The 27,682-nt window shown below is 42.3% G+C and overlaps 1 long non-coding RNA gene across 1 annotated transcript; it reads right to left on the reverse strand.

Moving 5' to 3' along the window:
• LOC129045599 (uncharacterized) lies at window positions 1–26,702 on the reverse strand. Its single transcript, XR_008505551.2, has 3 exons — window positions 26,621–26,702; window positions 2,430–2,526; window positions 1–1,232 (listed from the first exon to the last, which is right to left on the reverse strand). It is a non-coding gene; the product is annotated as an uncharacterized LOC129045599 (long non-coding RNA).
• Window positions 26,703–27,682: the final 980 nt, after the last annotated feature.

A 27,682-nucleotide genomic window follows, 5' to 3' on the forward strand; every position in this document is an offset into this window, starting at 1 on the left:
GTTTGCAAGTGATAAAGTATACAATATTCTTCCTTGTAAATTTTAGTCAGTTGATTCTCACAGAACACTTCCTTTGATCTTTTGCCAAACTCTGTGTCTACGTCAACCCATGGTTGCAACTGATAAGCAAATGTAGTTTTAACAAGAATATCGGTTGATGTTTTTATTTACATTAACAAGTAAGGTGAAACAATGAAGATATTCAAACTTTTACTTGATCATCATGGACATTATTGACTTCCTTGTTGAATCAGATAATTTTCTAATGCAGGAAGAATATTTCCTCAAATTTTTGTGCTGTTCACAATGTAATGGCTACAGATGTGACAATCTTAAAGTTTAATCTGCATTGTTAATATTTCCTCCATCCCTTCTTCTGTCTAGACAGTCATTAAACCAATAAATCAAGCCCTAACTTATAGCAGTTGTCAACTCCCATGTCATAAATACTCCCACCATTGCAGACTTCAAGCTACCAAAGTGACATTGAATGTGAACCTGGGGAGAGATACACAGTAGCACACCATTATATACTATTCATATCATATAAATACAGTAGATGTTAAAACCTCAAAAGGTTAGATAGTAAACAGGAAGTGATGAGTTTGTTTTTTTAATATAACTGATTTAATTATAAATGTATACAATTTAATTTTCAATAATGGCTGTGTTTAACCGTTGGTCCTCAAAATTTCTGAATTTAGCCATAAGTTCTTATAAGCTGGTAGGAGCCAGCTTCAGCACACAACTGCACCCAACCCACAGAATCTTACGTTACAACACCAACGTTAGTAGGGAATGCTTTAAACTACAGGTAATAGTATCTGGCTAAGAAGGGCCAGATTTAGCTTCAGGAGGGCAAGGATCTTTGTTCATTGAGATCTGTTAAAGTACCTAGAACAGCTCCCAACATACTAGACATGCTTTAGTAAACTTTGCTGAATTGAATTTGTTGAAATAACAGAGGCGTTTAGTTATCACCCACAGTGACAATGGTTCCAAAGCCAGTCCATCCAGGGCACTGGATCAACCACTCTGTGAGGTTCTGGCCTTCTCCTTATGGCTGGCAAGGTGGCTGCCACAGCCCCACTCATACCCTCACATCGAAAGGAGGAAGCAGCAATAGCCATGCTGTAAGTGACATGTCCTCAAGTGCTTTCCTGTTTTCTCAGCTAGGTCAAACACGATCAGTTGCAAGGAGGCTGAGATAGCAGAAGCCCCCTTTTTGGACTCTGTGATGGGAAATAGATAAAGAAAAAGAAGGTCAGGTATCATTACACTATCAAATAACTTCCTTGGTTTCCTACTAGGCCAATTCAATGTTAGGAATCAAGTAGTACAAATACTTATTTTGGTTCAAGTGTCATCTGAATATAATCATTGCTCTGGAATTTTTTATTTGTATTGAGCTCCTTGAAGTATTGTTTTAAAATAAAATGTGTAGGGGCACCCGGGTGGCTCCGTCAGTTAAGCGTCTGCCTTCGGCTGAGGTCGTGATACCAGGGTCCTGGGATGGAAGCCCACACCAGGCTCCCTGCTCAGTGGGGAGTCTGCCTCTCCCTCTGCCCCTCCCCCTACTCATGCTCTCTCTCTCTCGCTCGCTCGATTGCTCTCTTGCTCTGCACTCTCTCTCTCAAATAAATAAATATAATCTTTAAAAAATAAAATGTGGGGTGCCTGGGTGGCTCAGATGGTTAAGCGTCTGCCTTCGGCTCAGGTCATGATCCTGGAGTCCCGGGATTGAGTCCCACATCGGGCTCCCTGCTCGGCAGGGAGTCTGCTTCTCCCTCTGACCTTCCCCCCTCTCATGCTCTCTCTCTATCTCATTGTCTCTCAAATGAATAAATAAAATCTTTAAAGAAAAAATAAATAAAAAAAATAAAAAATAAAATGTGTAATGAATCCAGGAAGAATCATTACACATTTTATTTTTTAAAAGATTATAATTAACCTTTTGAAGGAAATCTAGGATCAACTGCTTATATACAATTTGACTAAAGAAGGTTTGTATCAGATTATCACAAATCAGATTTGTTATAATAACATAGCTACAAAGAAAAAAAATTCCTTGTAAAAATGCTCTAGCCCATAAAACATTCAAATAAAATAACAACAAATACAACAACATTCTACAGAGAATTTGAACAGTTTTTAGGAATATATTCTCCTGGATTTTGATCCACGTTAGTATTACTAATAAAGAAAACAACTGAAAACTAGTCACACACAAAATATTTGCACTCAAACAACCCTCAAATACTTTGAGGGGCCTCCTTCTACCCCTTGATAGAAGGTCAGGTATCATTACACTATCAAATAATTTCCTTGGTTTCCTATTAGGCCAATTCAATGCTAGGAATCAAGTAGTACAAATACTTAGGGAGCCCAAGGAAATACTCAGGGAGCCCAAGGAAATAAATGCAGCTTACTTGGGGATCCCAAGGTCTGTTGGCACAGATTCTGGTCACTGAAGAAGATTCTTTCCCATCTGTCATGATCCAGACACATCTGTGGCAGAAAGAATCCCTGAGTTCAGGAAAAGGCAGCAAATAAATGTCAGAATTAATACCGTCTGGGGTTTACTCTTTTCAGACTCAGAAAACAATCATAGGACTTAGAACTACAATGGACTCTAGAGATTATCTTCACTTACATTCAAAACTGTGTTCTCCTTGCTGAGGTCATTCTAGAAAATGGTTTTATACAGAAGAAATGGGGCATTTTACTCAAGACTTGTGTACTGTAAATCTAAAAACAAAACAACTATAATACCTAGCTTTTCCAAACATGATGTAACCGTGGGATGCCCGCCCCCTTTCATTTTGAAATGGAGCACATATTTTTTTTTTTAATTATGGTAAAAGACATATAATAAGCACCCTGGTTTTGATCAGATTGTATATTTAGGTAGCTTTGTTTTTTTTCTAAGGTCCTGAAGACATTTCTAATATTTCTAATATCTGCAAAATGCTTACCATTTTTACTTAGCCTGTTTGTTTTGGGCAGGTTTCAGGAGGAAGTTTATGACTTACATAGTAGGCAAAATCTCTCCTACTCAAGCCACCCCTTGATAATGCTGTGGAAGAGCTGGTATGAGGGTTCTTGCAGAAGGGAGAGAATATATCCTACATGTGGAAGGCATATGAATTGTTGTGACCAAAGTGTGTCCTCTGATGTAGGGTTCAAAAATTCATCAGTTGTGTATAATACCCAGTGTAGTGTATAAACCTACATCAGAAACTAATGATGTGCTATATATGGGCTACCTGAACATAATAATAATTTTAAAAAAGAAAATAAATAAAAGCTAATCTAAATTACATTAATAAACTATAAAAACTAAAAAAAGGTGTCCTCGGCCAGACTGTGTTTTCCAAACATTGCCACCACAACAGGTCCTGTCAATGTGCTCTTCTTACAATGTGACCTAGACGCTCCTCCCATAGTGGGAGGGTCTCTGCCCTCTCCCCATGAATCTGGGTGGAACTTTGAAGGCTTCACCAATATAGTAAGTGGAAGTGACTCTTTGTGACTTCCAAGGCTTAACAATGCCATACACACCTGCCTTAGGAAGCTGGTGCCCAGAACTCAGCCACAATGCTTGAGGAAGCCCAAACTAGCCTGTGTGGAGAGATGCTGTGGGAAGGGCACATAAAGGTGTTTGAGCTAAGAACCTACCTGAGAACCCAGCTGACGGCCAGCACCAAACACCAAACATGTAACTGAAGATGCTACCAGATGATTCTAGCCCCTACCCTTGGGTTACCCTGTAGCTTCCAGTCTTCCCAGCTGAGGATCTAGACATCATGGAGCAAGGACAAGTCAGCTCCATTTCTCCTGTCCAAATTCCTGCTTTACAGAATCTGTGAATATATTGGAAGGGTTATTTTATACTCCTGAATTGTGTGGCAGGTTATGAGACAATAGTAACGGAAATGCATAAGAATGGGAGCTATGTATTTTATTTGCTGGATTTTTCTTTGCCAGTTCCAGGAAAGCTTTTGTGCTTCCTTTCCTTAAAAGTAGACTTTTCTGGAACCCTATCGCTCTTCTGCAGATTACATCCCAAAGATGGAAAGGAAGAAAATGGTTGCATGGGAGAGGGTGGGAGGAAAGGAAGAAAACTCTGGGTCAATCAGAAACTGTAAAGAATCTCTTGAAATTACGAAGTAGGCAAGAATAAAGAGGAAAACCTGCAGCCCAGGATGATGGTGGAAGAAACCTGCTAAAAGCCTCAAGGGTACATCAGACCAACTGGGAGGGAATCCAGGAGGAGGCGGCAGCTGAGAGCGACCAAGGTGAGAACAGGAGGGCAGCCCCCGAGCATCCCACCTCTTCCCCAGGCTTGGCAGCAGGCAGTCATGGTGCACGTTCTCACCTTCCACCAAGCAGTGGGCACAGGAACTCCGGGAGCAAGAAATAGAGGGCAGGGTCTTGGTATGCCTTAAGGACCAGCTGTGAGAGAGCCTGTCCTGACACATCACAGAAGCTTCTGCCACGCTAACTGAAAACAGTGAGTACAAGCCTGAATGGCTGTTCCTACACCCCTTCAACCAGTCTGCATAAATTGTTACAGCAAATCTGTAACACGGAATTTTAACATTAAGGTACCTAAGCAAGAATCAATGTTTGAGGAGAGCCAACACCATAACATAGAAGGGAGCGGGAAGATGAATGGAAAAAGGAAAACGTACAACTAAAGAAGTAGATTGAATAGTGCAATCATAGGAGGTTTTTTTTTTTAAAGACATGTAACTATATCAAAGGTTTAAAGAAATAATGTAATCAAAAGAATAGCTAGAACTAATAAAAGCTGTTGGGCATTAAAATTATACTTGTTGAAATTGAAAACTTAATATGATGCATTGAGAAGCAGAATGGGCACAGCTGAGGAGCAAATCAATTGGAAAATGAAGCCGTAGAATTTGCTCAAAAGACACAAAATTAAGAGACTTCATAGAATAAATCTAATTCCAGCATCCATTACATAAAGGAATTACAAAAGAGCCTAGAGAAAATTAAAATGTAAAGAAATAATTGATTAGAAATTTACAGAACTAAAGTAAAATGTGAGGTCTCTGGAAGAACTCATACCCAGTAGGATCATTTTTTAAAAAAAAATTATTCAGACACAGTTGATATTAGAGAACAGTCTTGTCCTCATAGCTTAGCTATTGGGATCAAGAACCAAGACCACCTGTTTAAACATGGCTTATGTGTTCAGGAAATCCTTCCCCAGAAAGATAAGGCTGTAAATCAATAAATACTTGCTGTTTACCTCAGGAAACTCCTGAAAACCAATTTGTCTGGGCAAAAGGTATGTGCATCTGGGCAAACAGTTTTCCTCTCTGAACAAGAGTGTTTACACCTGAGCAAACAGCTCATTTATCAACAACAGTTTATATATCAATATTTGCTTTGAGCTTCACTGTGTCCACCAAACTAAACTATTCATTAGGAATTTTGCCCAGTCCTAATCAGTTCCCTGCCTTGAAAGACCTTCCTTAAATCACATGAGCCCTGACTCCAGAACCCTGTAAATATCTTCCCCCTGACTTTGCCCTTCTGAGACACCACTAAGAGCCTCTCAAGGTGATGGTCTCCCTTCCTACAGTAGGTTTAATAAACTCAGCGTGGCTTTATCAAAGTTACTTTCAGTAGACATTTTGGGGAGTTGGCTATTGAAAACCCATGGAGAAACTTCACTGAAATAAAAGGAACACCCTTAAACCTTCTAGAGAGGTATAAACCGGTTACCTGCAAAGGAAGAAGAATCGGGTTGATGTCAGGCTTCGTGGCAACAGCAGTGAATATATAAAGACCCTGAAGTAATTATCTTCAGTATCTAAAGGAGAATAACTTTGAGCCTAAAAATCTATACCCAGACAAACTATCCTTTAAAACAGAGGTCAGCAAAGTATGGCCAGTGGGCCAGCCGTCTGTTTTTATAAATAAAAACTTCTTGGAACACAGCATGCCCATTCACTTATCTGTTGCCTTTACATACGTAGTCTGTGGCTGCTTGCACTACAATGGCAGAGTTGAGTGGCTCTGAGACCGTGTGGCCTGCAAGCCTAAAACACTTATTATTTGTACCATTAAAGAAGTTTCCTAGGGGCACCTGGCTGGCTCAGTCAGTAAAGCATGTGACTCTTGTTCTCGGGGTCCTGAGTTCAAGTCCCACGTTAGGCATAGAGCTTATATTTAAAAAGAAAAGTTTCCTGACGTCTGCTTTAACATAAAGACACTTACAGACATAAGCTTTCCTGAAGTTTACTATTCAGTCACCCTTCTTGGAAGCATCATGATGAAAATTATGAGGATAGGAAGAAAGGAGGTTCAGGATGAAGAGGGGAGATTTATAAAGGAACAAGTTACAATCACAGTGGTAAAATTGTTACATTAACATAAGTATTAAATACTTAAATTTTAAGGAAGACATCCCGTGCGGCGTGGGATTTCACGGAGACAAGTGAGATTGTGAGTAGGTAGCGGAACTCAAAGGGCAATAAAGCTCTTACCTTTTTGTTGGGAGTGTGGAGGATAGAAGAGAAAACTAACTCCAGGCAAAGTTTATTACTTCTAGATTATTTCTAGATAATTATGCTTTCTAGGCAATGTTAAGCATTTAAGGGTAAGCATTACAAGTTCACATTTAAGATATGTACATTTCCAAATGTACAGAAGGGAAAAGTGGAAAACAAAAAAATACCAGTTAACCCAGTTAAAGCAACTCAAAAGCATAGTAAGACAAATGCAAATAAGGCAGCAGGAATAAATCCAAACACGTCTATGAGTTTGATACATACAACACAGGTACTTTTAGTTCAACACCGTGTTTATCACATGCATCCTTCATGACAGGCATGATCATAGGCAGTAGAGACAACAATGAACAGAAGCTTACATTCCAGTAAAGAAACAGACACAAACTGGGCGCCTGGGTGGCTCAGTTGGTTAAGCAACTGCATTCGGCTCAGGTCATGATCCTGGAGTCCCGGGATCGAGTCCCACATCGGGCTCCCTGCTCAACAGGGAGTCTGCTTCTCCCTCTGCCCTCTTCCCTCTCGTGCTCTGTCTCTCATTCTCTCTCTCAAATAAATAAATAAAATCTTTTTATAAAAAGAAAAAAGAAACAGACACAAACCAATAGGTATCTCACATAGGGGTGCTATTTAAGAACAACAACAAAGGGGCACCTGGGTGGCTCAGTCGTTAAGCGTCTGCCTTTGGCTCAGGTCATGATCCCGGGGTCCTGGGATCGAGCCCCGCATTGGGCTCCCTGCTCCGTGGGAAGCCTGCTTTTCTCTCTCCCACTCCCCCTGCTTGTGTTCCCTCTCTCTCGCTGTGCCTCTCTGTCAAATAAATAAAATCTTTAAAAAATAAAAATAAAAATAAAAAATAAAAAAAAAAGAGGAAAAAGCTGGCGAGTGATAGAGGTTGGTCACTTTGGAGTCTACTGAGTCAGTCCAAACAATGTGTGATGGGGGCTCAGATTAGGGTGGGATTTGTGGGAATAATGGCAGTGATAGCATTTGGGGGAAATTTTATTTTTATTTTTTTTATTTTTTGGTCTTTAAATTTATTTAAGTGGAATCCTATAGCTTATGTTTTTTTATTTTATTATGTTAGGTTAATCCCCATACATTACATCATTAGTTTTAGATGTAGTGTTCCATGATTCATTGTTCGCATATAACACCCAGTGCTCCATGCAGAACGTGCCCTCCTCAATACCCATCACTGGGCTAACCCATCCCCCCACCCCTGTCCCCTCTAGCACCCTCAGTTTGTTTCTCAGAGTCCGTAGTCCTACAGTTCATCTCCCTCACCAATTTCACCCCCTATTGGGGGAGATTTTAAAGGGACAAATGACAGGATTTTCAGTCAGAATGTATGAGAGGTAGGAGTCAGGTTACATTGGCGCCATCACCAGGAACACTCAGTTCTGTGTTAGAACATACAGACCAGTGGAGCATCAGCCATATTATTTATAATATTTGGAGTTGCGAGCCATCCCTGTGTTGCGGGTTCTTGTCTCACCAACTCCAAGAAGGAATCTTGCAGACAATAGGGGAAAGGGAAGTGAATGTTGACTAAAGGAAGGTGAGAACAAAAAGGAAGGCTCTTTAGAGTGAGAGAGCTCTGGAACGGTTGCCATTGAGAACTTTTATGGCAGGTCTTTTATAGAAAACTGACCAGGGAACTTGGTAAATATCTTGTCTATAACACTGATGACAAACAAGGTAGATTTGTAAATATCATGAAAATATCTCATCTATATTTAGAACAAATAAGGTGGATTTGTTATGTTCCCTTCTCTCTGGCTAATATCTTGTGTCTCTAACATTTCTCCACATCTGGGATTTCTGTGAGCCTGGTTACGTGGTCCCCTGAATGAGTCTAGTCACATCACCCCCTACCTGTCTCTCCCTACCTTGCCTCGTCTGTCCCTTACTCACATGGACAATTCAGACTTAAATATGCCAATAAAATCTTGGGCATGGCATCTCACATCCTATAGATGGCTCAAATTTGCAAAGAAAGAACTATTCCTTCAGAATTACAGAGAGTTCTCAGAAGCTGTTCTAAGAACCGCCCTTGGGCGCTCCAGAGCAATTTCCTGTTCTAATTAATAGATTAGCTCTTGAGAGGTCACGACCTACATTCTGTGCAGGTGTGGCTGATGAAAAGCTGCACGGTCGCTTGGGTAGCACAGTGATTTATTCAACCTTTGAGATTGAAGAAGTGGGCACCCCAGCTGCCTCACAGTCGCTGAGAACCAGGGAAGGCTGTATTGGCGCTGAATTCGAAGCAAGGCATGTGGTCCCTCACATCCACCAGCAGCCCTTAATGTCCTCTCATTGGCTTTCCATCAAGCAGCCACTATAATTACAAACAGACCTTTGAATCTTAAATATTTCAAAGTGACGTCACCAGAGAGAGATGAAAGTTGGTTTTAGGCTTTATCTTTTTGTTGTTCTTGGAACTTTCTTTCAGATAAAAACAATATAAATCTTTTTTTTTTTTTAAGATTTTATTTATTTATTTGACAGAGAGAGACACAGCGAGAGAGGGAACACAAACAGGGGGAGTGGGAGAGACTCGATCCCAGGACCCTGGGATCATGACCTGAGCTGAAGGCAGTCGCTTAACCAACTGAGCCACCCAGGCGCCCAACAATATAAATCTTTTTTTTTTTTTAAGATTTTATTTATTTATTTGAGAGAGAGAATGAGAGAGAGAGAGCACATGAGAGGGGGGAGGGTCAGAGGCAGAAGCAGGCTCCCTGCTGAGCAGGGAGCCAGATGCGGGACTCGATCCAGGGACTCCAGGATCATAACCTGAGCCGAAGGCAGTTGCTTAACCAACTGAGCCACCCAGGCGCCCCAACAATATAAATCTTAATACTTCCGTTTTTCTGACCAAATTTTCCAGCATTTTTCACATAGGATATAGAAGAGACGTCTCTTATCTTCCAAAATGCTGTATCAAGGAAAGTAAATGATGACTGGAAAAACCCTTCCTTTCTCAATCTGATGTTTTGTGTTCCTAACTGGTTTCCTGGAAAAGTGCTAACAGATTGCAAGAGAATTAGACATAGGACAGTTAGGCTTGAGAATGAAGAGTAACCAAAATATAACTGATTCCTATGCCATCGGTACAAATGCTATTTCCATGTGCTAACTTGATTAACCTGCCACCCACCCAGATCAAGTCAGCTGAGTTCAAAGTCCCTGAACTTGCAGAGAATTCTGTCATCCTGGGTTACTGTCCTCTTTTGCTTTTTTTTTTTTTTTTTTGGAATCTCTGCCTTCTGGCATTGGGGTTACAGATGTTCCTTTCCAAAGATTCAGTCCCACACCCCAGAATTGCCCAAACCACCCCCACTATCAAGCTAGACTGGATCCATCACTCTGTGCCATGGACTGAAATTGTCCCACAAAAAGTTCATGTGTTGAAGCCTAAACCCCCTATTGGCAGTATTGGGAGGTGGGTCCCTTAGGAGGTCATTAGGTCTTGAGGATGGGCCCTGTGTTGGGATGAGTGCCAACAAGGAGATGAAGACACCCAAGCTCGCTCTCTCTGCCACGTGAGAACATAGCAACAAAAGCCATCTGCAAACCAGAAGAGGATTTTCACCAAAACCCAACCATGCCGGCACCTTGATCTCAAACTGCCACACTCGAAAACTGAGAAATAAATTCCTATTGTTTAAATCCCCCCAGCCTGTGGTATTTTTGTTATAGCAGCCAGAATTTACTAAGATGCCCAATCCCCTCTTACTCTGTATTCATCTTCTATTGCTACTATAACCAGTTACTACAAACTTAGCAGCTTAAGACAATACAAAAATGCATATTCACTCGTGGAATTCTGGGTGGGTTCAGCTGTTTCTGTTCTGGGTCTCAGAGGCAAAATCTAGAGGGTGGCCTGCCTGGGCTCTCTCTCATCGGAGGCCCTGGGGGGAATCTGCTTCCAAGCTCATTGATGTTGTTGGCAGAATTCACAGCCTTGCAGCTATAGGGCCAAGCTCTGTTTCTGGAAACCTGTCTGAACTCCCTAAGGCTGCCTACATGCCTTTTTTTTTTTTTTAAGATTTTATTTTTATTTATCTGACAGAGAGAGAGAGAGACTCAATGAGAGAGGGAACACAAGCAGGGGGAGTGGGAGAGGGCGAAGCAGGCCTTCTGCGGAACAGGGACCCTGACATGGGGCTCGATCCCAGGACCCTGGGACCATGACCTGAGCTGAAGGCAGACGCTTAACAACTGAGTCACCCAGGTTCCCCAAGGCCACCTGCATTCCTCATCCTGATTCCCCCTCCCTCTTCAACCCAGCAGTGGCACATAGAATTCTACTCGCTCTTGGAGAGTCTCTGACTTCTTCTGCCCTTTCTCTTGGACTCCATTCAGAGAAAGTGTTAGGCTTTAAAGACTCATGACCACATGGGTTCCCCCTCTCCTTCCCTCACTTGATCCAGGATAGTCTCCCTATTTTCATGTCAACTGGTTACTAATTAGAAATCTTTATCACATCTGCAAAATCTTTTTTGCCATGTAATGTAACATATTCACGGGCTCCAAGAATTAGGGTGTGGACATCTTTGGGGGACCATCCTGTCTACCACCACCACCCCAAGTTTCCTTTGCTATCAAGCAGATCCAGAATCTATTGTGCCTAGAGCAAGCCCTTTACACACAGGAAAGCCTTTGGGTGCTACACCAAGCCCTGCAATCTACCTACCACCTTGATTCCTCAACCCGACCCATTGTCCTGCCAGGGCTCTGGTCTCTTTGGCATGACCTGAGCACCCATCTGAGAAGCTGGTCCTCCTCCCTCCCTAGGAGCTTGCCCACAGACTGGTGTTGTGCTATAATTGTACAGCACTCCCAGAACTGCCTGATACCTCCCGAACATCTTTTATCCAACATGCCCTGCCCCCAGGATCCAGCACCAGTACTGACAATTGCCAGAATCAGCCTCCATTCTCTCCCCACAATGGCCACCAAAGAGATTCTCCTCTCTATAGCTGGCAGCAGAAGAGCAGGAACAATAATAAGCTGCAAAGTTGTGGATTGCCTGTGTAAAGCATAAATCAGAACCAGTGTTTTTCTGTTGGAAATCCAATCAATATTTTTAATGAAACCACATTTTGTAATCTATGGATGTAGGTGATGTGTTCCCCTAAATCTTGCTTGTTTTGAAACGTTTCTCCCCTATAAGAAATATGTACTGGCTCTCTTTTCTCTAAACCCAGATGATATAAACACGCCAAGAATTTATATAATAAAGATTTGATATTTCCCAACTTCCTTATCATTTCTACTCTACTTTCAACTCCTACTCAATATATTTCCCTAAGGGAGTCTAACTTCTTACCCAATTCACAAACAAAATCCTGACACAAAGAACAGCCACAAAACCTGTAATAAGAAGGGATAGGAAGGGCAAAAAATCTGCATGCAAATGTTAACAAATATGCTCCTGGACACCAGCCAGTGGTGGCTAGATAACTGATCTCTCTCTCCTACTTGGTCTTCCATCCCCCCAAGTCTTGAGTGTTTCCATATACACAGTCCATCGTGTGACCTTGAACACAAACCATGTGACATAATTTGTAAGTATTTATTCTGTGGTCCTTGTATTTGTGTTAATTTCATGTAAGTATCCACAACTCACAGTCCAGAAACTCAGGTGCAAAACCCCCCCATCTCTTTATTTACATAAATCAGTCTTATTTCTGATTCAATACCAATAATGCAAGTCTGGTGGAAAATGTAACCTCGATCACTTTCAGAGTTTCCCGATGGTTCCTTGGAGCATTCTCTAGGTTATGGAGGTTTGTCACTGTTCTGTGATTAGTCCTCTGGACAAGGGTTATCAGGTTATCACTTGCATTTAGGCAGATGGGCAAGTTATCACCAGCCCATCTGCCTAAATAAGCTAAGGCTTGCCGCTCCCATTTCTTCCTTGGGTCCAAGTACTTCTGGGAAGCCATAACCAAGACGTCTTCCTCCAAGACCCTCAGACTTCCCTCTCCTTTTATCTAAATTCTTTATAATCTGTGGTGGGGAGAGGCTCAAATGGAGAGGGAAAAGCTCCATCACACCTCTCAGTCCTCTTCTCCGCGGCATCAGATCTCCAAGCAAAACAGTCTCAGTGGGGGTCCCTTATCAGGGATCCACAGTCTTATCTCTTCAATGGCTTGGGTTTGGAAACAAATCAGTCAGCCCCAAGCCTTCTCTGAACATGGAACATCAGGGTCTACTATCTATTTGAATAAGGGGGATAAAGGGAGAAAATTGGGCTGAAATACAAATATCTCAAAATGCTACTTAGCCAATAATAATGCAATACACAGCCTTTCTCAGTCAAAACAGTTGATGTTTGACAGAGAATGCCTGAAGTCTAGATGAGCCCCTGCCAGTTTCAGGAATTCAAGTTTTGTTTGGGTCCTGAACTAGGAGGGGATAGCTAAGTCATAGCCGCCAAAACTGCTCTTTCCCCTTGAAGGTCAAACAGCAGCTCTCCTTTTTCAAAAGCACTAGTGTACAAAAACTTAAAAGAGAGATTATTTAGGAAAGCACCATCCATGAGTGTTTTTCAGCCAGTTGCTGAAAGTTTGCCTTCCCAACCTTCCCTGACAGAATGAATTACTCTTTCCTTTATTCCCACACAGTGGGAAATTTGTAGGTATTTTTAGCACTTACTTTATTCTGCCTTCTCTGTGTGGCAATAAATGAAGACCACCCAGTTAAGAACAGGAAAAGGCTACTTATTTTTTTTAAAAAAGATTTTATTTATTTATATGAGAGAGAGAGTGAGCAAGAGAGAGAACACATGAGCAGGGGCAGAGGGAGAAGCAGGCTTCCCGCTGAGCAGGGAGCCCAACATGGGGTTTGATCCCAGGACCCTGGGATCATGACCTGAGCCAAAGGCAAACACTTAACCAACTGAGCCACCCAGGCGCCCCAGGAAAAGGCTACTTATTTAGAGCTGGCTGTGACAAGGGAGTGAGCCACCACCACTTGCATTTCACAGAGACTGCAAGGAGGCAGCGGAGTGGAAGCACTTTATAATGGAAGAAGGGAAGGCTCTAGGGCTGCCCTGATTGGAAGCTGTTGGCCTGGGGAAGCTGGAGGTAGGTCATTTGGGAGCACAGAATCCTGAGCCCAAATTGGTTAGGGGTGCCTATTTGGCTTACTCTGGTTGGTACTAAGGTGGAAGCAGAGACCAAAAAAAAATTAGGGAACTGTCAGATATTAATTAAATCCTAGCCACTTGGGGCCAATCATTATAGGGGTTATTATTTGGCTCCCTGGACTGGTTGCCAGAAATAGTGGTCTGACCTCCCTCCCGCAAGTTTAACTTATAGACAGTAGTCCAGCTTTCTGAGCTGGTTACCGTGATGGTGGATTGGTTTCCTGAACTGGTTGCTGCAGATTTGAAGTCAGAATTTTATTTTTATAGCTTAATTTTTTTACCATAGGTCTGGCCATTGTCCATTTTATATTCAGTCTCTCATCTATTATAGTTGGCTCTTTATGTTCATGATTATAAGCTCCTTGAGAACAGAGATCAAATCTTTGTGTTTGTGTTTCCAAGGCCAAGAGTCTAAGACAATTATTTTGAAAATTAAATTGAATCAGTTTCACATATATGTTTTTGGAAGTAAACTGACTATATTCCACTTTCCCTATTACAGTCATGGGGTTTATTTTTCCCTTTCACACAAAATTCTAAACGCCCAGTACTGTACCATCCTCCATTTGAGGCAAGCTCCCAATGCTAAAAACTCTCCAGACTCCACTTGTGGCCGATTTGACCTCAATTACATAACTGTCCTCTTATCAGCTTTGTATATCTCCCCTTGCCTGGATTCTGTGGAAATTAAGGTGACAGGTCACCAATGAGATGCAGAATACCATCTGACAGGGTTCATGAATCAGCATTTTATTGTTATGAAACAGAACTGTATCTACCTTTCCCAAGTTGGCTTAAAAACAAGATGTATTTGTATTGAACCAAGGTTTCCTTGTGTAATTTCTTTCTAGAGTATGTTTTCATTGAACTATACATTTTTACAGCTTTATTTTGATTGCCTGTATGGGACTAACATAACCCTCTCTAAGAAAAATAAGGTAGGTAGTTTCAGGGATCAAAGAGATGGTTTCATGATTTTTAAAAATTGTTTTCTTTTTTCTTTTTCCACATAGATATTCATGCCACAAACCTGGGTGTGATCCTAGCCTCTCGCCCCTCCGTCATTACCCACACCCAGGCATCATATTGCCAGTATTACCTAAATATTTCAAACATCTCTCTTCTCTTTCTTCCCACGACCACCATCTTGGTGTTGCAGGCACCCCTCACTCCAATCCTGGACAGCTACAAATGCATCTTGCCCGGTGTCCTGACTCCAGTCAATGCCCCACACTGGCAAAGATTTTTCCACGCTGAACATCTAGGCACATCATTACTCTACTTATATCCTATCATGGTTCCTCACCACCTGCCAAATAAGCCAAAATTGTGACCATGGTTTTGGTGGTCTAACAACCATCTGACCCCTTCTTAGTCTCCACTCTGTCCCCCTAGAATCACCCAACTTCAGCCACATGGGACAAAGTGCCAGGCTCTAAAAGAACCCAGATTCTCTTGTTCACTTGCTTTTGCACATAACTTCATTCTACTTCATGATTCAGATTAGTGGCTGGTCTTCCCTGATGTTCTTTCCCCAAGACTGAGTTCTATTGGCTTAGCAAAGTACCTGGGGCAGAACAGGCAGTCACTACCTACTTCTTTGATACAATAAACAGATGCACAATTTACATTATGCTCATGCAGCTCCTAAACTAGGAACTCATTAGATATCTTTCCTCTAAGCCCCCTAACATCCTGCTTCACACCCAGTCACACCTCGGAAACTACAGCTTTCGGTGGTTTCCCTCCAGACAATGGTGTGCTGATCTTTGTTTGGTAACTGGTTCTCCTGCAGGACAGAGCCCTATTTTGTAGTATTTGCCAATTTCTGCAGTGTAAACTCTCCCATCCAGGACCAGCTACATAATTTATAGGGCCTGCTGCAAAATGAACATGTAGGGTTGACTGTTAAAAATTATTCAGAACGTCAAGACAGAAACAAGAAAGCATTTAACCAAACATGAGTTCTTGTGCAAAGACACAGATTTCACACCCAAGGAGCACTCGCTTTGGCCAATGAACTCTGAGTTGGGAGATTTGCACAATCAGCTTGTGCACAGGTGAGCCATTTCCAGAATACCACTGCCTCCAGTACCCAGAGTACTTAGCATCACACAGAAGGCCTTCTCTTTCTACCTCTACAGCCCCATCTTCCAGTCCCTGCCTTCCCTTCCCTTACAGGAATAATGACCCGCTTGTATTCCTCCAATTACAGCATGTTTTTCATGCTATGCTATATTGTTCATGCTGTTTCCTCTGACTGCAGTTTCTTCTTCCCACTCCTTCCCAAAGTCTTCATCTAAATGGCTCCAATTCACCCTTCAATGCTCAGTTCAGACAGGAACTTTCTCCTCTGGAACGTTTCCTCTGAAATCCCACTGACCCAGAGATTCTTCTAGAATTTAAGGGAGGGTAAAGAATGGAGAACAAGAGGTCAGCCTGTTACACATTTCTCCCCTTGCAAAAGGAACAGTAAGAATCAGAATACCTTTGTTTATATTTCAAAGACAGTATATTTTGATGTAAAATACGCTGAACCAAGGATAACTTTAAAGAGGCCCTTTTCTCCCCTGTTAATGGCTTTCCCAGGTGAGAGAATCAGACTGCCTAATTGCTGTCCCTATAGCTTTGGTCTGAACACAAATAACTAGGTCTCTCCTCTCTGACTCTCTTCTCTCTCTGTCTCTAATTGAGATAAAACTCACATACATAAAATTAGCCATTGTGGAATATACAATTCAGTGACATAAATATATACACAGTGTTGTGCAATATCACCTTTATCTAGTTCCAAGGCATCTTCACCTTTATCTTGTTCCAAGACATTTTCATTACCCAAAAGGAAACTCCATGCCTATCCCCACTCCGGCTCCCTCTCGTCCCAGGCAACCACGAATCTATTTTTTGTCTCTGGATTTATCCCTTCTGGATATTTCATATAAATGGAACCATGCAATACATGCTCTTTCATGTTTGGCTTTTCACTTAGCATAATGTTTTCAAGATTCATCCATTCATCCATGTAGCATGTGTCAGAAATTCATTATTTTTTACAGTTGAATAATATTTTCTTGTACGGATAGACCACATTGTGCCTATCCATTCATCAAGTGATGGACCTCTGAGCTGTTTCCACCCCGTGGCTATTGTGAATAATGCGGCAACACGTTTCTGTGTAGACCATTTTCATTTCTCTTGTCTTTTTCGTGTCTACCTAGGAGTGGAATTGCTGGATCAAAATTCTATATTTAACTTTTTGAGGAGCCTTCTTGCTTTTTAAAGTGCCAGATGTGAGGAGTATTCAATCCATTTGAAACATGCTGGTGGGGATGGAGACCTGGAATGGGCTTTCTGTAACCTCCAGCAGTGTCCCCTCCTCTCTGCTGCGCAGTAAGACCTCCGTGTACCACACCACAATGCACCAAAATTATCCATCTCCAGTGTCAGGGACCCTGACTAGCCTGCAAGTCTTTGTACAGCAAGAGCCAGTGTTGTGTTTAGTTGTGTTAATTGTGCCTAGCACATAGTAGGAGCTCAAAAATGTTGGTGAGTCTAAATCAACTCACGAATGATTAATTTAGACATCATCCTTCAGTGTTTTGGTCCTTGTTTACTAAAAACACCATTTCTCCTCAGGATCCCCCACAGAGAGCTGCTGATAGGGCACAGCACCATCATCTAACATGAGGGGCATGTAAATTTGGAAAGCAATAAACCCCAGATGTAGTAATAACAAGGACGACATCACTGCTCCGGGACAGTACATTTAACTTGTGTTTAAATTAAAAGTGAAACGCGTTTAAGTATTTCTCAGCTCTTAGTACAAGAACTCATTATCTTGAGCAAAATACAATCTTAGATAACACTGACAATAAAGCTAAGTGTTGTGTCTGTAAGAACAAGAGGACGACTAGGCAAAATTATGTCAGTGATACACTGGTTGTGTTATGTTTCTATTGTTCAGAACGTTTGGCCTGCAAGTTCACCCACTCTGCCTCTGCAGAATAATGAGTATATTATAGGATCATGGAGAAGGACACAGTTTTTTAAATGTGCAGTAAACTCAGCCCTACATTGAAATGGAGCTCAGTCCCAGCTGCTGCTCGGTTGGCTTTAGGTGTTATCTGAATATGATGCCTGCCATTCAGGGACCTGCACATGAAGACAACATGACGTTCTGTGAAACTCCCTGTCGTTGGAATGAGGAGATCTTTTTCTCCCCGCTGTCAACTCTCCCTTGATGTTGAGACGCTGAGGCTAAGAATGATCAGACACTGATTAAGCCACCGCGATCGAAGAATTATGCAAGAGGACGACTAGGCAAGGACTGTCTGCTCCTGAGAGATAAATTGTGAAGCATGCAAGGGGAAGAAATATTCATTCTGGGTTAAAATGGGTGGTTTCAGGGTGGCGGACCATACGTGGAGACCAAGTTCACCGTCTCCTTCTAAACCCGCCCTTCTTTCTGTGTATATGGTGTCCCCGTCTCCCCACAGCCGAGTCTCAGGATGAGGCATCAGCTTAGGTACCTTCTGTCTCGTCCTCAGTGTTAGCTTCCGCACTGTGCCCACACAGCCTCCAAAGCCCCCTCACGTGTGTCCCATCCTTCACCTCCTGCTGCCACATCCTACAAACAGTTTAAGCCGACGGTAACTGGGTTATTGAAATAGCCTTCTAGCCGGCTTATGGCGTCCAGATGCCCTGCACTCTTAACTTATTTATGAATCCGCCTCACAGGAAAGCTAATTCACATTGAGAAACTGCTAACGACAGCCCGCTCCCTCCAGAATAAAGTATAATGGCTGGCTGGGTATTCAAAGCCCTCCATAACTTGGCCCCAACTTACCTTTCCTCACTACAGTTAAAGTGAACTATTTCTGTTCCCGACACACATTCCTACTCTCTTCGGTGGGGTTCCCCAGGGTCCCTGACATGAAGATTAGTGTGCAGGCGGCTTATGGAAGAAGCTAGACACAGGAGGAGAAAATGCCTCCCTCCAAAAAGATGGGGTGTAATTTCCCATGGAGGGAAGCTATGGGAGCATGAGGCTGATCGAGCAGAGGAAGTCTGCAGCTTTAAAGTGAGCCTCAGAAGCAAAGTTTACTGGTCTTCCTACTCCTGCACCAGGAAGTCCTTGGCTAGGGGCTGGGTGGGCAGGGGGCAGTGAAGGTGAGATGTAAATTCTAGGCATTTCTGGATCTCTGTGCAAGGAGGCAAAACTGGCCCAAGTGGTTTAAAGGCAGTCTTCAAAGAGTCACAGGTGCAGACTCTTTGACCCAGGGGGGTGGGTGCATGGGGTGGAAGATGAGAAAAGGTATAGGGACCTAGAGGATTTGGGTGGAGTGGTAACAATGTCTACCACACCGACTTGGTATCTTCCTCCTGTGGCCAGGACAGAGTTTATCATCTCCACTTCCCCAAAGCATGGCCAGTTTGACAGCCCAGCTTAAGAATGTCAACCCGTCTTCCCTAACCAACACACACACACCCCAAATGTTTATGAACAGATGAATGAATAAACAAAATGTGATATATCCATACAATGGAATATCATTTGACCTTAAAAAGGAACAAAATTCCAGTACATGCTTCAACAAGAATGAAACTTCAAAATGTCATGCTAAGGTGATATAAGTCAGACACAAAAGGGAAAGTATTATAAGATTCTACTTATATGAGGTAGGTAGAATAGGCAAGTTTGTAGAGACAGAAAGTAGAATGGTGGTTGCCTGGGGCTTGAGTGGGGGCGGGCTGTTACTGTCTAATAGGTAGAGTTTCAGATGGGGATGATGAAAAGGTTCTGAAGATCACAAGAATTTTTTTAAAAGTGCAGCAAGAACTTTAAAAAAATGCTCCTAATAAATAGAGGTAAGGGTTCTAAGAATTTTACCTCATCCAAATATAAGGATATCTCAAAAAAAATCTAAGTTTCAACCCATTCTCTGTTCTGAAAGTGGATGCTCTCCTCCCATAGCCGATCCCCTTCAGGAGTCCCTCAGGCACCTCCAGCAGTGCCTCCTGGTAAGTATTCAATAAATATGTGTGGAATGATTTTTCTCAATTCAAAGGAAGGCCCAGAACCCAGCCTGGGATCAGGATAGAGAGCTAAATTGCTGTATATAATTCAGTCACATACATTTTTTAGTCTTGCCCAGGGAGTTGGAGGAAAAAGTTTGGAGTGGACGTTAGAACATGGGAAGTAATTTAAAGGAGAGAGACAGGGTGAGAGAGGCGGCCAAGCAACATGGAGGAAAGCCAACCTTTATGAAAAAGTTGGCAAGTGAGCTATTCTCTGTGCTGAGTTTAGGCAAAGAACTTCAAGATGGAGATAATTAATACTGGAATATGGAACTAGGGAAGAGCGTAGGATCAGAAGCTCCAAGGAAATCCTCAGAAGTCTGTAGTTAGGGGTGCTTAATACTTTATTATACATGAAATGTGTGCACACACATACACATATGTGCATATGTATTTACGTATCTGTGTGCACATATATACACATACCAGGATATACCTATTCATACATATGTGCCTACATTTATAATGCTGTATATATAGATAAGTATATAAAATCTCACTGGTTTTAGGAAAGATGTCTAGAACAATTATGCTCTTTGATTCTACTATGAAGAACTACATGATGCATAAAATTCTCATGCCCAAAACACACTAGTGGCACTTCTTGTATTAGACTATAATAATTTATAATCACCACAACTCTTTGTTAAATGCTTCAGTAATGGTCCACCTGTATCAGTCACAACATCAGTAAAATAGCGTGGGCTATGCACAGTTCACCCACAGCGGCTTGCTGTCTCTCTCTCTCTGCAACTTCTAATCAAAGAGCGTGTCAGTATATAAAAAAAAAATTAGTGAACAATTGTTGGTTTTGTAAAATCAGCTATCACCAACTGACAGTGACACAGATACCCCACAGTTCCATGTTCCTTAGAGTGACCTAGGCAGGTCTTCTTAGGTACCACCCCTAAGACATATTTACAATGCTCTGGATGGTGAGGGTAACGACAGGAAGAAGGAAATAAAGCCACATTAAGAGTTCTTTTTTTTTTTTTAAAGATTTTATTTATTTGAGAGAGAGAATGAGAGACAGAGAGAGCACACGAGAGGGGGGAGGGTCAGAGGGAGAAGCAGACTCCCGCCGAGCAGGGAGCCCGATGTGGGACTCGATCCTGGGACTCCAGGAACACGACCTGAGCCGAAGGCAGTTGCTCAACCAACTGAGCCACCCAGGCGCCCCCCCACATTAAGAGTTCTACACTGCTTCCAAAACCAATGAGTCTTGGCAAGCTCAGCTATTATGGACTGATTTGTGTCCCTCCCAAATTCTTATGTTGAAGCCCTAACCCCTGGTACCTCAAAATGTGACTATTTTTGGTTCTTTAAATCGGGTCTTGAAAGAGGTGATAAAGTTAAAATGAGGCCATTAGGGTGGGCTCTAATCCAATCATGCTGGTGTCCTTATAAGACAAAGAAAACTTGAACACAAGAAGAGACACCAGGGGTGCACACAGAGAAAAGATCACAGGAGGATGCATCAAGAAGGTGGCCATCTGCAAGCCAGCGAGAGAGGTCTCAGAAGAAACCAAATTAACTGTCACATCAGTCTCAACTTCTAGCCTCCAGAATGGTGAGAAAATACTATCTGTTGTCCAAGCCACACGGTCTGTGGTATTTTGTTATGACAGCCCTAGCAAACTAATAAAACAGCCCTTCTTACCTGCCTCTGAGCTAGCTCACCGTCTGTAGGAGTTGGTTTGAAATGTGTCACCACAATATGGCTCTCTTCATTTTCCCACCCGGGATGCCAGAAATCAGGGCAGTGAAGGCCATTAATGTCCCTTTATATGGGAAAGAGACACTGGAAAACAGATCGTCAACAATTGAGATAATACACTTGTGTCCGTTAAAATCTGACCACAAGCCCTCAATCTCGTGTGAATGAGTGAAGAGAGCAGACACCAGAGGCACCGTCTTCTCCATACCAGAAGCTGGCTCAGCATGATAAAGTGTATTCATCAGCATTTACATGAGCCAGCACTTTGGTTGATCTGATTGAAATCACTCAAGTATTAGGCACCAATGACCTGCTGTCCAATTGCAAACCCTACTTGTCAGTAAAGGCAGGACCCACTGGAGGAAACGTAAAATGGGTGAGATGGAGTTGATGGATTTATTAAAAGTTTTATTGCCGAAGTCAAGAACTGTAATCCTTTCCTACTTATTTAGAAATCTACTGCTGCACTTCATCAAAATCTGACACCCTTCTGGCAGGTATTATGAAAGTGGTTGAATAATACTCGCTTAATTAGATTAATTGTGTGCTATAATTATCTAGAGAATTTATTCATCTTTACCTCCCTTCTTTTTCCTCAGCTCTTTCCTTCCAGGGTGTTTACCAGTGGGTGGTATGTTCAAGATGGCAGGACACCGAGAGAGTGGGAGAGAGAAAGCAATTGCTGAGACATTTGTCACTCTAAAGACATTTCCCTCCTTTATTCACCTCTGGGCCTCTGTGATCCACCTCCAAGGAAGGCAGCATCACCACCAGGAGAGACGAAGGGTTTGGTTTACAGCTAGAAATGAAGAGGAGGTTGGTCTGAGGTGCAGACACATGAGGATGGAGGGTACAGATGTGTGAAGAAAGGGGAGAAGAGTTATAGAATTGTGTCCTCTGCCAAAAAAAAAATATGACCTTTTTTGGAGATAAGGTCTTTACAGAATTAATCAAGTTAAGAGGAGGCCATATTAGAACAGAAGGGGCCTTTAATCCAACATGGATGGTGTCCTCATAAGGAGAGGAACATTTGGATACGGACACAGCGGGAAGACGGCCATCTGAGGACAGAAGCAGAGACTGGAGGGACACCACCACAAGCCAAGGAACACCTGGAGCCACCGGAAGGTGGAAGAGGCAAGGAAGGGAAGGATCCTCCCCTAGAGCCTTCAGAAGGAAAATGATCCTGCCAACACATTGATTTCAGACTTCTGGTCTCCATAACTATGAGAAAATGAATTTCTATTGTTTGTGGTACTTTGTTACAGCAGCCCTAGGAAACTGGTACAGGGAGAGAATGTAAGGAGCTAAAGGAACCCTCCTAAAGGCGCTTACCTCTATAGTTCCCGAGATATCGGCAGCGCTCAGTAAACATGTTTAAGTTAATAGACTAGAATGAGAGTCACTGCCATGTACATGAGGTGCAGAAAATAAAAATGGGAGAAGAAATGTGTGAGCCAGTGTCACATAATCTTTGATTTCTTCCCCACTGGCTAGCTCAGTACCTTCCAGAGAACAGGTGCTTAATGAATGTGTTGATTAATTCATTTCCATCATCATCTAACACTTGTTGATGGACTCTGGGTTCTGCAGTGAGGTCATTTGTTTTTTGAAACTGGAACAGTGATTGGTCTGAAAAAGCAACTGGGCATCCCATCATGTGCAGTTTTACCTCCTCTTGGTGTGAGAGGAATGAGGGTGAGGAGAACAAGGAGGCAGGACAAGAGGAAGAAGAAGAGAAGGAAAGAGAAGAGGAGGGGATGAAAAAGGGAAAGAAGAGAAGTTGTTCAGTTATGAATGTGTGGGAAGCAGTGAGTGTCACTTATCCCTGATCTATCTGTAGAGAAAGTTTCACTTCCTCAATCCTCCTTTGGGAGAGAACTAACATTACATGGAAGAAAATAATTTCCTGCCTCCGTAAGTTCCTGCTCACTGAGAACCTGGCTCAGCAGGCTTAAATTATCCAGGGTGGGGAAAAATATTTTCAATGAGACCAGAGGAGGAATTTGGCTAGTTTGCCTCTTGAGAGGAAGAGAAGTGATGGTGGCGTCGGCAGAAGGACTAGAGGTGGGGAGGAGCCCACAAAAGAAGGTGATGTTGGGGTGAGATGAAGTAGAGGGCCTGTGATTGGGCATGCCTCAGCGATGCATCTCTCGCACAGTCTACCCTAAGTCTGGAACTCACCTGCAGGCTTTTTTTGCCCCAAATGATGTGAGCTGGGTCTGAAGACATCTGGGAGCTCGAATGAAATCTGCTGAGCCAAGTCCACATGTTCATTAGGATATAGTTTCCATTTCCACATTATCACAGGCAGCTGGAGCTGCAAACATCTGGAGACTCAACTAGACTGGAATGTCCAAGAAGGCTCACTCACAGGGCTGGCAGTGGGTGCTGGCAGTTGGCTGGGAGCTTGGGTGGGCATATTGTACAGAGCATCTCACATCATGGTGGCCAGGTTTTGAGGACAAGCATTCTAAGAGAGAGGAAGCAGAGGCTCTGCCAGTCCTCATACTGACCCTGGTTAATTTCCACTGCATTCTCTTGGTTAAGTGGTCACCAGGATGGCCCAGATTCAAAGGGACGGGAAATAAACTCCTGTCTTCTAGTGGGGAGAATCACCAAGAACGGGTTGCCATCTTTAATTAACTATAGATAGCTAATGGAGCTTTTAAAAATGGGAATGTCTTCTGTGCCCATTAAAATTGTTTGCTTTGCTTCAGTGTAAACTTATCTCCAATCTCTGTGGGGAATGTATATTGTTTATAAAAGATTTGTATAAGTGGATTTTTTGGTTTTTTGGAAAATCCAAACAAATACTGACTTTTGCCTCTAGATTAATGTAGGATAAAATAGATATACAGCAGGGATGGATGCAGAAAAACAGGCAGAAAAGGACCATGAGAACACATGTCCTTGATAATTCAAAGGAAGTCAATATGTTCCCTAAAGCTGATAAATAAATACATAGGGATATAACAGTATTAAGTTACAGAAATAGATGTGGCGCCTGGCTAGCTTAGTCGGTTAAGCATCTGACTTTGGCTCAGGTCATGATTCCGGGGTACTGGGATGAAGCGCCCTGTCGGGCGCCCTGCTCTGTGGGGAGCCTGCTTCTCCCTCGCCTCCCCACTCGTGCTCTCTCTCTTGTTATCTCTGTCTCTCTCAAATAAATAAATAAATAAATAATCTTTTTAAAAAAGTTACAGAAATAGGGGCGCCTGGGTGGCTCAGTCTGTTGAGCATCTGCCTTCGGCTCAGGTCATGATCCCAGCATACTGGGCTCGAGCCCCGCATCAGGCTCCCTGCTCAGCGGGGAACCTGCTTCTTCCTCTCCCTCTGCCTGCCTGCCTGTCTGCCTACTTGTATCTCTCTCTCTCGCTCGCTCTCTCTGTCAAATAAGTAAATAAAATCTTTAAAAAAAAAAACTTACAGAAATAGTCATTATGAATAATAAAAGTAAAAATATTTAAAATAGAGGATTTTTTTTTAAGATTTTATTTATTTATTTGAGAGAGAGAACGAGCGGTGAGGAGGGGCAGAGGAGGGAGAGAGAGAGAGAGTAGTCCCCACTGAGCAGGAAGCCTGACCCTGGGCTCCATCCCAGGACCCGGAGATTATGACCTGAGCCAAAGGCAGACGCTTAACCAACTGAGCCACCCAGGTGCCCTATAAAATAGAGGATCTTATAGAGTAGAACTGGACACCAAGGGGGTACAGAAAACATGAATTTAAAATTTTTTAAATATTTTATTTGTAATATTTTTTTACTTTTTTTTTTTTAAAGATTTTATTTATTTATTTGCGAGAGAGAGAATGAGAGAGAGCACATGAGAGGGGGGAGGGTCAGAGGGAGAAGCAGACTCCCCGCCGAGCAGGGAGCCCGATGCGGGACTCAATCCCGGGACTCCAGGATCATGACCTGAGCCGAAGGCAGTCGCTTAACCAACTGAGCCACCCAGGCGCCCCTATTTGTAATATTTTTGAAACAAAGGTAAACTTTTTCTGCCTCTCAGACTGACAAAGATTAAATATATTGACAAAACCTGTTTGGGCAAGGTATTGAGAAATAGGCTTTTATGGACTGTTACAGTAAACATGAACAGGTATAACCCTTTCAGAAATGTTTTTTGCAAAATGTTTGCATATTATTACTAGCAATACCACTTCTAGGAGTTTACCTTAAGATGATAATTTTTTTAAAGATTTTCTGCTCTTTCTTTTTTAAAAAAGATTTATTTATTTGAGAGAGAGAACAAGTGGGAGAAGGAGCAGAGGGAGAGAATCTTCAAGCCGACTTGCCACTGAGCAAGGAGCCCAACACAGGGCTCGATCTCATGACACATGAGATCATGAGATCATGACCTGAGCCAAAACTAAATGTCAGATGCCTAACTGAGCCACCCAGGTGCCCCCACCTTAAGATGACAATTACAAAAAATGTCAAAAATGTAGGCACAGAGATGTTCAGCATTGTTTATAATGATGGAAAATCAGAAGCAACCTAAATGGCCTTTATAGGGAACTAATTAAGTAAATTATGCTATAGACACTGTGATAACCTCCAATCATTATAAGTGATCTCTAGGTCCACATTTATGAAAATGGAAAGGTGTCCATGACAAACTATTGTGTGATGATGCTGGTTGTTGGTTGCAAAATACCAGTGTTTATATAAAGCTGTATACACATACTTACATGTGTCTATATGCACCAACATAGTCATCATGATGAGTACAATTTCCAGTATCTTCTCTCTTAATTTTTCCGCTTTACTTAAATATTTTACAATAAGTAACTTTTTAAAATATAAAGCCAACTTTGAAAAGAGCTACGAAACCACAATAACAGCATTTGCAACAGTTCAAGATTATACCTAGTCCTTTTGTATATCAACTACTTGGGAGAGATGACAGCATTTTATAAAATAAATACCATAAAGAGTAACACAAAGCTCACTCTGGCAAATGCCATAAGCAAACAAACAGAATATCATCATCTGTTTTGAATAAAATAATTCTACCCAATTCTCTTGAATGTTTTTCCAGAATAAAATAACAATTCTAGGCAGAAACTCAGAGTTTTTGTATCAAGGAGAGAAAAAAGGAAAGATTCACTTACTTGGGGGTAACTTGCATCAAGAAGAAAATCAGGCAAAATGTTACCGAATGTCCTCTAACCAGATGAGCCATATTACCAACCTGGGGGAGAACCAAGGTCATTATCACTTTTATTTTTCTAATTTCTTCCTTGAGCCCTTACCTGCCCTATTTATCAGAAATTTCATTACCTCCTTCTGGAAAGCTTCCTTATATCTGCCATCTCAGTGCCAAGAATTCAAAGTTCAGTTGCCCACCCCCTAGGCCCAGGCAGAGGAAAGTCTGAGTTTTGCAGCTCAAGCCCAGCACCATCTCTCTGGGGCTGCCACCATGCCTGATGGATGCCCAGTTAGCAGTTATGGCTTCTTGGTTTCAAACACAGTCATATTCTACACCTGGACCTTAAGGTTATATCACCTTTAGTTCAACTACATGCTCGGCCATTTTTTCCAGCATGACACTCTGCTAGAACAGATTTAGGAAGACCACAAATATTTAATGCCTGTGGTGAGCCTAGTTCACCAGCCCAGATACATCCTCACCCAAATAAATAGATTATGTAAGTAGATAGGTAGGTAGGTAGATAGGTAGGTAGGTAGATAGGTAGGTAGGTAGGTAGGTAGATAGGTAGGTAGGTAGGTAGGTGAATGGATAGATAAATGGGTTCTCATTTGAGTCCTAGGTGACCTTTCCCATCAGTTGACTTCAGCTGGGTCAGAGCCATCTTGATTCATCAGAAAAAGCCTCAACATGGAATCTCAGGAGTGAAAGGATAGCAGATGAGCCTCACTCCCCTTACTCCCAAATCTACCCACCTGCTAATTCAGGAACTGTCTCCACCAGCCAGGGTTCTCCAGTACAAAGTCTAGCTAAAAAGGCTCCTATTAAATGACCAGAGAATGGATCCCTACTCAAATTACATTTGTATGGCTGAAGAGCCCTTGACGTGACTCCTTTCTCCAGCCCCCCCAAAATTTACTCTAAAGACACTTGTTACAGAGGCTAACCCAGATAAGTGCTGTTAGCGCCTCTGTTAAAAAATCCTAAATCCTGGTTAACTGGATATCCTATTAAAAAGCTATCA

Source organism: Mirounga angustirostris, unplaced genomic scaffold (assembly GCF_029215605.1).
Source record: "Mirounga angustirostris isolate CCGP_5_RB_7025 unplaced genomic scaffold, mMirAng1.0.hap1 SCAF_3, whole genome shotgun sequence".
NCBI lineage: Eukaryota > Metazoa > Chordata > Mammalia > Carnivora > Phocidae > Mirounga > Mirounga angustirostris.